This window comes from Dromiciops gliroides, chromosome 4, assembly GCF_019393635.1.
Source record: "Dromiciops gliroides isolate mDroGli1 chromosome 4, mDroGli1.pri, whole genome shotgun sequence".
Classification (NCBI taxonomy): Eukaryota; Metazoa; Chordata; class Mammalia; order Microbiotheria; family Microbiotheriidae; genus Dromiciops; species Dromiciops gliroides.
The window spans coordinates 110,353,632-110,366,857 of record NC_057864.1 but is presented as its reverse complement, the minus strand read 5'-3'; positions in this window follow the sequence as shown (position 1 = coordinate 110,366,857).

Sequence of the window (13,226 nt, the reverse complement as noted above, 5' to 3'; positions counted from 1 at the left end):
TTTGTTTTACAAGGTAGTTTACATCACAATGAGTATTTCCCTCTCCCAGACAAAATGGTCTGAACCTGGCAAAGCCATACTATACCGGGCTCTGAGGTATGAAAAGATCCTTTTAAGATCCTGGGAGAGTAATTATTTTTGATTACCAGTTAGGGCAATCTGTCTTGCAAGCTCTCCCACATGAATTCTGGGAGTAGTACAAGGGAAATACTTAGATAAAGAAGCCTCTGAAAATCTTTCTTTTCACTGTAGTAAATACACACATAGAGAGAGCTACAGACTGAACTAAGTCTGAAGCAGGGAAGAACAATCAAAGAATTTATGTACAGAACATATGTTGACATTTCCAGCTTCAAAGCTAATTATTTGTTGAATGGCTTACAGGCTCAGTATTGGAAGATTCACCTAGTTCAATGTCCTCACTTTATAGATGAGGTAACTGAGGCTCAGGGAGAATAAGAGATTTGGTCAAGGTCACGCAGATGATATAGGCTGCTAGGTGGCACCATAGTGCACAGAGCGCTGGGCCTGGAGTCAGGAAGACTCATCTTCCTGAGATCAAATCTGGCCTCAAACACTTACTAGCTGTGGGACCCTGGGCAAGTCACTTCACCCTCTTTGCCTCAGTTTCCTCATCTGTAAAAGGAGCTGGAGAAGGAAATGTCAAACCACTGCAGCATCTCTGCTAAGAAAACCCCAAATGGGGTCACAAGGAGTCAGCCACGACTGAACAACAATAGTTAACGTTAATATAGCACTTATTAGGGGCAGCTAGGTGTTGCAATGGATAGAGCACTGGCTCTGGAGTCAAGAGGACCTGAGTTCAAATCCGGCCGCAGACTTACTAGCTGTGCAACCCTGGGCAAGTCACTTAAGCCCAATTGCCTCACCAAAAAATTAAAAAATATATATTTATATATATATATATATATATATAAACTTACTATGTGCAAGGCACTACACTAAGCACTTTACAATGATTATCTCATTTGATCCTCAAAAGAACCCTGAGAAGTAGGTACTATTATTATCATCATCCCCATTTTACAAATGAGGAAACTGATACAAACACTGCCTAAATGGCTGTCCCAGGGTGGCACAGCTAGTAAGTGACTGAGGCTAGATTTGAACTTGGGTCTTTCTGAATGCAGATGGGTACTCTATCCACTGCACCACCTCTGCCACCTCAATATGGAGTTAGCCATGAGAATGGAAACCATGGGAGGCAGAGTGAAAAGTGTGGTGCAGTGAATTCTTTGTGAATTTGGAGTCAGATTATCTAGGTTCGAATTCTGGCTTTGCCATTTACTATTGGGGTCACTGTAAGCAAATCATTTAACTTCTCTGGCCCTCAGGTGGTGGTGGTTGTTTTCACACATCCCATTTGATGTTTCACCACCATACTTCAAGTCTGCATTATACAAAGTGACCAGCAAATATGCCATGTTAACTGACCGAGAAGACCAGTGTCTTCTCTGGCTTTGTTTATAACTAAGTATGTTCAGTTGGGTGGATTCTTAGGAGCCTCATCCAAAAATAAAGATATCATAACATCTTTGTTTAATAGTTCAGTGTTTGTCTTTTCACGGCAATTAATTACTTCATTGAAGTTAAAACTTCCGACATAACTTACTAAGAGTTTCCAGATTCAGCTCAGATCACTCACAGTTTCCTTATCTGTAAATCAAATAGAGTGGACTAGCTCCGAGGTGTTAAACCTTCAAAACTCTCAAGCCCACCCATATCAGATCAAAATATAATTATATAGCAACAGAATGAGGAAATGTATAATAGCCAAAATAAGTAAAAATACAATAAAATATCAATAACATTAAAATTGAAAACTAAGTCACTATTCAGCCTACAGGCATCTTTCTGTATGTATTAGCGATCCCATTTCTGTTTAACTTTGACACCACTGGATTGTATGACCTATCTATGATCCTAAGTGCAAAGATAAGCAGAATTCATTTCATTTCCTCATCTCTAAACCTTGCACTGTCCTTGATTTTGCTGATGGCATCCTGTGATGTTCATAATCTAAGGCATTAGACTAGAATTAATTTTCTTGACTGCAGTAAGAGCATGTGGGTGGAAAAGAATGGAAAACACAGCCTCTGAAATATATTTTAAATCAATTGGCAAGCATTTCCTGAGAGCTAATGTGTCCAGTCTTGTGCTGGGTACTGTGACAAGTACAAAAGAAGTATAAGACATGGCAAGGAATTCACAGCCTATCAGAAGAAACCAGACTTAGACATGTTGAACAATTAGGGGAAATCATCCAACAGTGTTTAAGAAAATGTTAATCCTCCTGCTCCATCCTGGACATGCTTCAGGAACTCAGAGAATGGGGATATCATAAGAGGAGTGCTCACAGAGGCTTTGTGGAAGAGGAGCGTCTAGCCAGATTTGGAGATATGGATAAAAGGGTGAGGCAGAGGGCATAGTAAGAGCATCATAGCCTATCATAATCTATCAAGGCACTTTTACTAAGTGCCTACTATGTGCCGGGCAGAGGATAAGCAATGGGGATGACCAAACAACAACAACAAAACAATTCCTACCCTTCAAGGAGCTATCATGGGAGCCAATATGTACACATAAGGATCAACAGAATAAATTTTAAATTATGTAACAAATGCTTAGGAAGGAAGGGCAGTAGTCATTGAGTAAGCTGGGGAAAATGCTTAGAGATTCTGTAGGAATTGAGGAGGAAGGGCATACCAGGCATGGGGGTATGGGGCATGGCCAATGCATGCAGGAGGACTATGGAGTAGGCCAGTTTGGTTGAATCCTGGAATAAGATTGGGGAATAATGAGGCTGGAAACAAAGGATAGAGACAACTGGTGAAGGGCTTTTAAAGCCAAACAGAAAAGACTGGAAAACATTATAGAGACCTAGAAGGGATATTGGAGATATCAGTCCACTTCCCTCATTTACAGGTGAGGAAACTTAGGCCAGAACAATTAAACGACTCACTCAGAGTCACAGAGTAAAGCACAGCTTTCCTGAGTACCTCTGACTCTAAAACCATTAGAAATTCCACCTTACTCTAGGGATATACATAGAAATACCCAGAAGAGTTCATTTCTACCAGTTTCTTTTTGAGCTCTCTCTCATTTCTTGGGAATATTGTATTCAATAAGCATTTATTAAGCACCTACTATGCAGGAGGCATAATGCTACATCAGGAATATCATAGCAATTTAGATATGAATTTTAAAGTGCATTTAGTCTAATTTTACAGATGAGGAAAGGAGTGGGGGGGCAATAGGAATGAAAAACCACTAGAGAGATTAAATGACTCATAATACTGGGAAGTGAGTAGGAAAGACAGATTTGTACCTGACTATGCACCAGTTAGGGAAACAGAGATGGGTGCCATGGAAAAGAAATGCCCTATTCTATACAGAAGGCCTGGCTTAGGAACTTTGTGACTAACTCGCAGAGCCCTAGTCTGGCAATCAGTTTACATTTCTGACTTTATACTTTGGCTCCTTTCCCCAGGTTTTCAAGGGGGAATGGCTTCATGCCTTTCCATCAAAGACAGGGTTAGAATTTATCCCAAAGGAACTTTTGGGTGATCAATAGGGACTCCAAAGAGGGATGTGATGAGAAGTCGACCAGAACCAGTCAACTCTCTATCACCCATGTGTGGGTTAACCACTTTGTGAAACATCTTCAGTGTAACCATGTTTGGGGGAAACCAAGCTGGGGAGCTGGGAGGAGGCTTTCCACAGTTTAGCTGCATGGACTTCTGGGAATTGTAGTCCTGTTGGACAGCACAAGTTCCCCTTGGCTTGGAAAGAAGGATTGTGAGAGCTCAGGAAGGAGGGGATTGAGGCAGGGAGTTCATTTTCAGTGTTTTTGCTGAGAGGGTGAGCATGGCCACAGTAGCATAATGAAAGGCTGAAGACTGGCAGTTAGATTACAAACAAGAGAGGAATATTCTTCTGCCAGGATCTGTCAACGTGAGACTAAGATTGTGGTGTCATGATATCTCTCTCTATCTCTCTCTGTCTCTGTCTCTTTGTCTCTCTCTGTCTCCCCACCCCCCTTCCAAGCTCTACCTCTTCAAGCCCCCAGAGAAAGGGATGTGGTTGAAATGTGCAGAAGCTGAGATCTACAAAAAGACAATGCAATGTTTTGATTTCTCCTCTTCCCTCTAGGCCTGTAGACATTAGTCATTTACTCCAAATTTTTTCTGTTCTGTAAACTGCTCATAATTTTTTTGTTTTCATGGTAACTTAATAGCTGTCATGCCAATGATACAAAACTATGATGGAGCATAACTGCTTTATGATGTGTGTATGTTCTTAATTTTGAACAAGATGGCTTCGAAGGAAAGAATCAGTGGATAACTTGTGCTTAGATTCAGAGAGGGCCGGAGAACAAAAGTTTTGAATGACCAGGACAGAAAGGAAAGGATTTTTCCCTGCACTTAATTGAGGGCCTGAGCCATGTGAAAGGGATTCTAGTGGAATATGATTTTAAAAAATAATTCTGATACTCACTTCCATAGTTTATTAGACCATGTGGCTGGGACCAACCATTTACCCCACATTAGGCAGGACTCATGAATAAACAAGCAGTACAAGCATTCAAACTTTACTGCAGAGAGGGCAATTCCCAATGGGCTGACCACATTGCTGGAATGCCAAATGCACATTTGCCAAAAAGAGTATTTTATGGAGAACTCACACAAGGCAAGAGCTCACATGAACATCAGAAGAAGCAATAAAAGGACACTCACTCTCAAGGACTATGGAGTAGGCCAGTTTGGTTGAATCCTGGAATAAGATTGGGGAATAATGAGGCTGGAAACAAAGGATAGAGACAACTGGTGAAGGGCTTTTAAAGCCAAACAGAAAAGACTGGAAAACATTATAGAGACCAGGTGTCTGTGAAGAACTTTTGGGAGACATGGGACACATTGGCATTGGACTGCCCAGCATGGTGTGCCAGCATCAAATAAGACTCTGTGCTCTATGAGCAAAGCAGAATTGCAATATCTCAAAAGAAACATGAGATTTGCAAATTTAGTGATATCACCATTCCAAATGTTCATATGGGCTAGTTGGGCCCAACCTGTGGTAGAGCTTTTTGAGCTCATATTGGTCTGATCAGTCACAGTCAGAAATGCTACATGTATATTGACTCCAACATAGTGATATAATTCTGATTCTTCGAATAAGGACAACAACCCTATAAGGAGGCTTGATAAAATCAAGACAATTTCCTCCCAGGCAACTAACCTCAAACAACTTCTCTCTCTTTAAGCTTAATAGGCCTTGGTGAGAGGGAGATGTTGACAGAAAGGAGAGCTATCTATCACCACCCATCCAGTTAAGGGAGGTTTTGGGAGTTAAGCCCATATAACAAAGGTGGGAGGCACCTTGAGAAGAATAGTCCTGGGCAGCTAGGTAGCGCAGTGGATAGAGCACAGGCCCTGGATTCAAGAGGACCTGAGTTCAAATCTGGGCCTCAAATACTTGATACTTACTAGCTGTGTGACTTTGGGTAAGTCACTTAACCCTCATTGCCCTGCCCCCCCCCCAAAAAAAAAGAGAGAGAGAGAGAAGAATAGTCCTTCATCTGAATAGCCAACTTTATGTGACAGAAACACCATCTGGGTACATCAGGAAAAGATGGATGCTAAACTGGCTTCCCTTCTGCACCAAAACACTTCATTAGACCAACTTCCTAGAATCTGTGTCTATTCCAGAGCTGCAAACTCATTTTAACAGCAACATAATAAAAATATTGAAGTAGGAGCTTTATAACTTCTGTGCCTCAGTTTCCTCACCTGTGAAATGAAGCAAATGGAACTCTCCCAGGCCCTTTAGAATTCTGAGGAGGCCTATAAATTCATTCTAGGGAAATCTACAGCTAATGATAATCAAAAGTAAACACTCGTTTCTAAAGCACCTCAAACTTTATAAATGACTTCTGTCACAACAACCCGTGAGGCACGTAGTGTATTTCCAAGGAATTCCCAATGAGGAAATTCTACCAATGCAGACCCCCATATGTCAGAATCAAGAGGATGGCTCTCTATCTACTACCCCAAGCTGCCTCAGTATATGTATTCTTAACCCCATTTCTCATTTTACCGAGGAGAAAACTGAAGCCCAGTGACTTGCTTTAGGGACATGAATTAGGATGCCACAAGCTAAAGTGTGTATTTTTCAGAACTACAGAAACATAACATTGTGATTATTTTTATAAGGGACCTTGGAGCTCATCTAGCCTCGTACCCATATTGTATAGATTAGCAATTATTTATGAAAATGATTCCAAGACAAGTGAATCATACTGATCAAGATCAAACAACTACTCTGTGAAAAAGTTAAGGTTTAAACCCAAAGCTCTTGATTCCCAGGTCTTTCCTTTTTATTAAGCCACACTTGCCTTCATCAGCTAGTAAGGGACATAGCTGGGATTTGAATTCAGATGTCTCCTGACTCGAAGACCAGTGTTCTCACTCTTTTCCACTACAGTCAAATGCATCCTAAAGCCAGCTAGAAATTCTTTTCGCATTATTATCCTCTCTCTGAGGTCATACGGGGGTACTGATTGCTTCTCCTCTTTTGGTGGAACTCGCAAAGTCGACACCAAGACCACATTTCTAACCCTCCACTCTATCCAATTAAACCTGAACTGAATGCGGGACATCTTCCTGCGCACGAATGGACAGGTCTTGCAGGCTAAAAGCCGCAAATTCCTGGTGCGCGGAGTTCCTTGGGGAGCCAGACACCGGGAGCCCCGGGAAGGTCCCACAGCAGCGCAGTGCCCGGGGCCACTTCGAAGCCAGCTAATTAGGCTTCAGGATGGAGCCAGCACCTGGCGCGGAATCCGGAAGCAAAGGAGAAAACTGCAAGGCCAAAAGCCCCGTGTGATTCCGTGCCGTGAGACGCTGCTCTGCTCCCCGCCGTCTGGACCAGGGATCTGGCTCGGCTCCTGCTCTGGGAAGCCTGGCCTCCTCCATCTCCACCTCTTCCCCCGGGATCCCTGGCTAGCCCGAACCCGCGAACCCACCCTCCCGCTGAAGTGCTGTGGCGGAGAGGCTCAGGCTGCAGACAGGGGCGGAGGCACGGCTGCAAACAGCTGGCCAGGGGCCCAAGACTCCGTGTCCAAGCAGCAAGCTCCCAGGGCCCCGAAGCCACGCCTGCTGCAGCCGCGCGCAGAGAGGTGCACGCGGAAGGACACCTAGCGCGCACGGAAACCAGTGCCCTTTGTCTCCGAGGACTGAAAGAGAAAAGGAGGAGGCGGAGAAAAGAACCCCAATTAATTGCAGGGGTTGGGAGGGTCGGGGCGGGGGAGAGCTGGGGGCTGGGAGTGCAGAACTTGTCACCTGACAACCTCGATGGAGACTCTTCCTCCACAGCTGGGGAGGTCGTCCTGCTAATCCCCTTCCTGAGAGCTGGCTAATTGCTGCCGCAGTAGACTGCAGGATGAAAGGGAACGGGGACGTACACCCACGATGCCTGGAGTCATGTTATTTGCTGCTAAATTAATATAATTATATTACCTAATGCAGAAACCACGTTAGAAACTCCAGCTTTCTGCCCCAACCAGGAGCAACCTTTAATGGGTTAAAGGCAACATATTGGTTTAATTCCCCGACCTACATCCCTCCCTCCTTCGTCCCCCTCAATCCCACCCTCTCTTGCAAATGTCAGAAATAAATGATCTAAACCAGATGTTTGATTTTGGGTACACATTTTCGAGCGGCTCTGCTTTAACAGATGTCTTGTATTAATAATGTACAGTTGTGACAGGAAATATGGTTTAGAGTCCTGGAAAAACATGAAAGCTAATTCCATTACCCCTTTTCATGGTAACCTATTTCTTCTCAAATACTCAACTGGTTTGGATTACAGTGAAACCAGAGGACGAATAATTTTGTCCCAAGCATTAACCTATCATTACTTTCTCAATCTCTCAGTGGCTAGAATCTTTAAATCTACCTTTCTCAGCTACCTGCAAAGGAATATTGGGGGGAGGGGGGAATGGTTAAGAGTGACCATCTACATCAAGTACATCATCCCATTTGATTAAAATTCAAACACTTATTAAGTAGGTAGGTACAAGGTGCTCACACCTCTGTGGAGAGTTTTCCAGATTTATTTATTTATGCATTCATTCATTCATTTATCTATTTGTTTGTTTACCATTTTATGGGTCGTGTGTTTTAAAGCTTGAAGGGACCTTGAAAATTATCTATTCTAATGCCTTCATTTTTCTTCCAGATAAAGAGACTGAGTACCCAATAAATGTAGTGACTTATTCAAGGTCACACAGGTAGTACCGTTCAGAGCCAAGACTGAAACCAAGTCTTTTGCCTTTTTAACCACACCTTTTTTGTTTTATTAATGCCCCACTGCCATAATCATGATTACTAGCAGATCAAAGGCAAACTGATTCCTCTTTAACTTCCCAAACTTCTCTCTAGCCCCTACCCTCCTTTTAGAACAAGATTGGGGGGGGGGGGACAAAAAAACCCAAAACAATAAAACAGTTTTATGCCCTAAGAACCAGATAAATCCTGCTAATTGATCTCTGGAGAGAGATTATTAAGGAGCTGAGTGCAACACTTTCCAGAGTCCTGGCATAATAAACTTGAAGTCAAACAAATACACAATTTGTTATCTGTATTTCTTCACTTTATGCAATTCAAGCAACTGGCTCCAAAATGACTTTTCTCCAGAAGAGGAAAAAAACAGACCCTGGCAGATTACTAAAATAGCTCCAACAGGTCCACTGACAGTTACACCCTGGTACTGAAAAATGTATACACACTCATATACAGACATACATTTACACATTGAGGAGACCTGTTTGCATTCTTCTTAATGAACAGGATTCCATTCACCTGGCTTGTATACAATACAAAGCAAAGAGAAAATACCAATAAAATGTCAAAAACAGATCGGGACAATCAGTGAAGACAGGTTGTTGACACCCTAATTGGATTAGCCAGAAAAATAACAATTAGAAAGTTGATAAGAAAGAGATTTCCCTATGTAGAAAGAGGAGACAAGAAAGGAGAGAGGGGCAGGGAAGGGGGGGTGGGGCAGGATCATTCCCCACTTTCTTACATTTCAAGTGTGTGGACAAATTAAACTTTATTAATTCATCCTTACTGGGGAGGAAAGCCAGTTATGCATTAGTGAAGAGCCTGAATTTGATTTCATTTGGAAGCCAGTTTGATTATTTTGGGGCCCTTGTGTAGGGGAAAACTAAAATTCATTTATGAAGAGTAAAGGCAGAGGAGGAGGTGGAGCATCAGCCCTGGAATCAGGAGGAACTGAATTCAAATCCATCCTCAGACACTCACTAGCTGTGTGACCCTGTGTAAATCACTTAATCCTGATAGAAAAAAAAAAAGACAGAGAGATAGAGAGACAGACAGAGACAGAGACAGAGAATGAATGAATGGGGGTGGGGGGGAGGCAAGTGCTGTGTAGTATAGAGGGTTTGGAGGGAAAAGGCCTAGGTGTGATCCTGCCTCTACACTACCTATAAGGTCTTATCTAGTTCTAAACTGAATGGGCCACTGGAAAAGATTGCCAAGTAGAAATCTTTTTTTTAATGAATAAAGATAGTATGGAATTGTGGAAGAAGTCAAGTCAACAGGCATTTATAAAGCACCTACTATGCACCAGGTACACTGTACTTAAAGGAGGAGGAGGAACAGTCCCAGTTCTCAAGGAACTCATAATCGAATGAGAGAGACAACAGGCAAACAATTATGTAGGAAAAAAAGGGCACATACAAAATAGAATAGAGCTAATTATAGAGGGAAGACTTCTTTGCAGAAGGTGGTACTTTAGCTGAGACTTGAAGGAATCTAAGAGGCTGAGAAAGAGGAGGAGAGAGTTCCAGGCATGGGAGACAGCCAGTGAAAAATGCCCAGAGTCAGTAGATAAAAGCGTCTTGTCTGAGGAGCAGCAAGGAGGTCAGTGACCCTGAATTACAGAGAATGAAAAGTATAAGAAGCCTAGAAAGGGAGGGAGGTCCCAGGTTAGGAAAGCGCTCCATCACTAATACGTTGAGTGGTCAATTGATAGGATCCTGGAAAGTTAGAGCTTGTGGTCACGTTGGGCAAACTCTCATTTAACAGATGAGTTAAGTGCCACGTGTAAGGTGATTGGCCTAAGGTCATATAGACAATAAAGAAACAGAAGTAGGATTTGAGCCAGGTTTCCCCGCCTGCCCATCCTCACCCCAGCCCAAATCCAACTTTCTTTTCCCTGAGCTACACTGCTTCTCACAAGTCTTAGTTTCCTCCCCTGTAAGATGGGTATGCCAATATTTACCCTACATATCTATACAGTTGTGAGGATGAGATGAGATCATGGGATTTTTGTGTGACCTAGGTAACTGGGGTTAGCTCTGCCCATAAAGCTTCACAGCTGAGCCAGAGGAAAAAGTGATATAGAATGAGGGCTAGATTGGGGATTTTCAAAGAGAAAGCATGGAGAGAAAGAAGATGGTAACTGGCACAGAGCCTGCTCTCTTCTGGCCTTGCTGGGGCTGTGCCCTTTGGGCATGAACAAGCTCAGTGGCACACAGTGAGTTTATGTGGCAGGGAGAGAGGAGGTGTTGTTGAAAGGAATGGCATCCAGGAATTTCACTGCCTAACATAGTCAAGGAACCCTATGAGTAACTAACTAATGCCTTTTTCCTTACTGCAGATTTCAATCTAAGCCCCTCAACTGTGGCTTTGAACTTTGGTTTAGGACTGTAGTTTTGGGAGAATTTGAAGGCTAGAAGGAGGAGCCTATGGTGGCTGGTTTAATGTATTTGGTTTTATTACTTTTCCTATTGTTATAATCAAAGAACTATATACAGTTACATTGTGCTTTTGTGCTTTGTGCTTTGTGAGTCAATTCCATTAAAACAGCAGAGACAAGAGTCTCTGGGCACAGTTTTCCTGCAGTAGGATGGAAGTATGGAACCAAGAATCTGAATGAACTCATCCACACTAAATTCTTAAGACTAAGAAGATAAGAACTATTACCTACAAAAGGTAGACTTGAGAGCCAAAGGGAGCTAGATGTTACCCCCAAGAGAGCTCTCTTGGGTTGAATGGAGTACCTAAATGCTAGGGATAAGCTTGTAATTGATGATACATGACTTTACTACTAAACGAGAAAAAAGGAGCTGCCAGCAGCACCTCCTGGTACCTGCTCTAAAATATTGGACTCCTTAAGTAATTTCAACATCCCCCTTGAAGCTGTTGTTTATGGTAAGCTTCTTCAGGACAAGAACTGTCTTTTGCCTCTTTTTCTATCCCCAGTGTTTAACACGGTACCTGACACATAGTAGGTATTTAATAAATTGTTATTGTTTGATTGGTCAATAGATCCTCTAATCATCTAGCTAAACTCTACTGTGATTAGGACAAATTCTGAATTGATAAAAACCAAGTTGATAATGGTTAGTAATATGAAAGTTGTTCTAAAGGGCTAGTCTTTCCTATTCCCAGTGCCTCCTCTCTCCCATTCTTTCCTCTTTATAAACACTAGCTGCTGACAGACTAGGAATCTGATACTTACTAACATGCTATCCCCATGAGATAAAATTTTTTTCTCTATATTTATTTTTAAGTCAGTGAAGAAGATGTATCTTGGTTAGATGGATTGCCCGAGGGCACTTTGGAGAACCAGGGCCAATTGGAAACTCAATCTGTCATAATCCAGGCAGGTTGCTGATGACTGCTATTGCTAGGAGGACAGTAAGGGCTATGAGTCTCCATCTTTGGCCAAGAAATAAGAAAGAAGGGTGGGGTAGCACACTGGTGAGAAATAGCAAAGAAGTAGAGCAGGCTAAACAATTAGACCAGGAAGTTCAGGAAATCAGTAGGATAGGAAAATTTCTGATTGCTACATGCAGTGTATAAGTGCTCTAAATGCTTGTTGTTTGCTGTTGTTGATGATGAGTCATTTCAGTGGCACTTGACTCTGTGACCTCATTGGGGGTTTTCTTGGCAGATAGTAGAGTGGTTTGCCATTTCCTTCTTCAGCTCATTTTCCAGATGAGAAAATTGAGGCAAACAGGGTTAAGTGACTTGCCTAGGGTCACATAGCTAGTAAGTATCTGAGGCCAGATTTGAACTCAGGTCTTCCTGACTCCAGGGCTGGCACTCACTCACTCCACTGCATCACCTAACTGCCTTCTAAACACTTAGCATGGTATAATGAAAAGAGCACAAGATTTGGAGTCTGAGGATCTGTGTTAGCATGATCATGGGGCTAATCCATAGTATGTCCTCCTGATTCAGTAATACTACTGTAACACTATCCCTCTCCAAACCCTGCCTCCAACCTCGATTGGCAGTGGCAAGTTAGGTCCCTAGAGCAGCAGCTCCTTTTGATGTTCTAGGTATAACCTTATGAGTATACTCCTAACACTATTTCATGAGCCCCTACTGGTATGCTTCCTCTTAACATCAGCCAGTTGTCTTAATAAGTTCTTTAACAAAAGCATTTAAATGGAATAATAACAGTAGTTACAAAGCATTTCCCCAAAACTTAGGGGCATGTTCTCCTACAAACACATTGTCTATGGTGGGAAAATGGGCATGAACTTAAAGTACAATGGTAGCTGAGGCATTCATGTAGGCAGCACACCTGACCAAGACAATTCACAACTCCAGAATTGCAGGGCCTTGATATGCTTTTTCTCTCTAGAAGGTCCTTATGAAATTTCTTTCAGAGTGATAGACAAGATGCTTTGATGTTCAGTTAGACTGGCTCCTTCCTAGCCTTGGTGTCTTGGCTGGGCAGGTCATTATGCTTCTGGTGTTGGTGAAAGGTAAGTCACTTGGCCACAGTGTTGGCTCCTTACTGGGTTCAGCTGCCTTGGGGCTGGTCCAGACAGGTTACTCAGATGCTTCACAGATGCTAGACTGAGCCAGAAAGGTTGTTTTGCTTCTGGCAGTTGCTGCTGGTCTGAAATGACTGTTCAATCACTGGTCTCCTCTCAGGGCAGGTCTATCTAACTCTTTAATGGGCAGCTGCAGTCTTTTTCTACCCTCAGCCACTGGCTCAATGGTAACAGTTATACAGTGCTTTTGTCAGCTAGAGTGACATAATGTTCTTTCATTTAGAAAATGACCCTTAACTTAGGACTGGCAAATACTTCTCCTCTTTGAGCTGCCGCTCAGAGGCTTGTCACCTCCAGGCAGGAGGTAGGGAAGGTAGCCTCTTCAGTT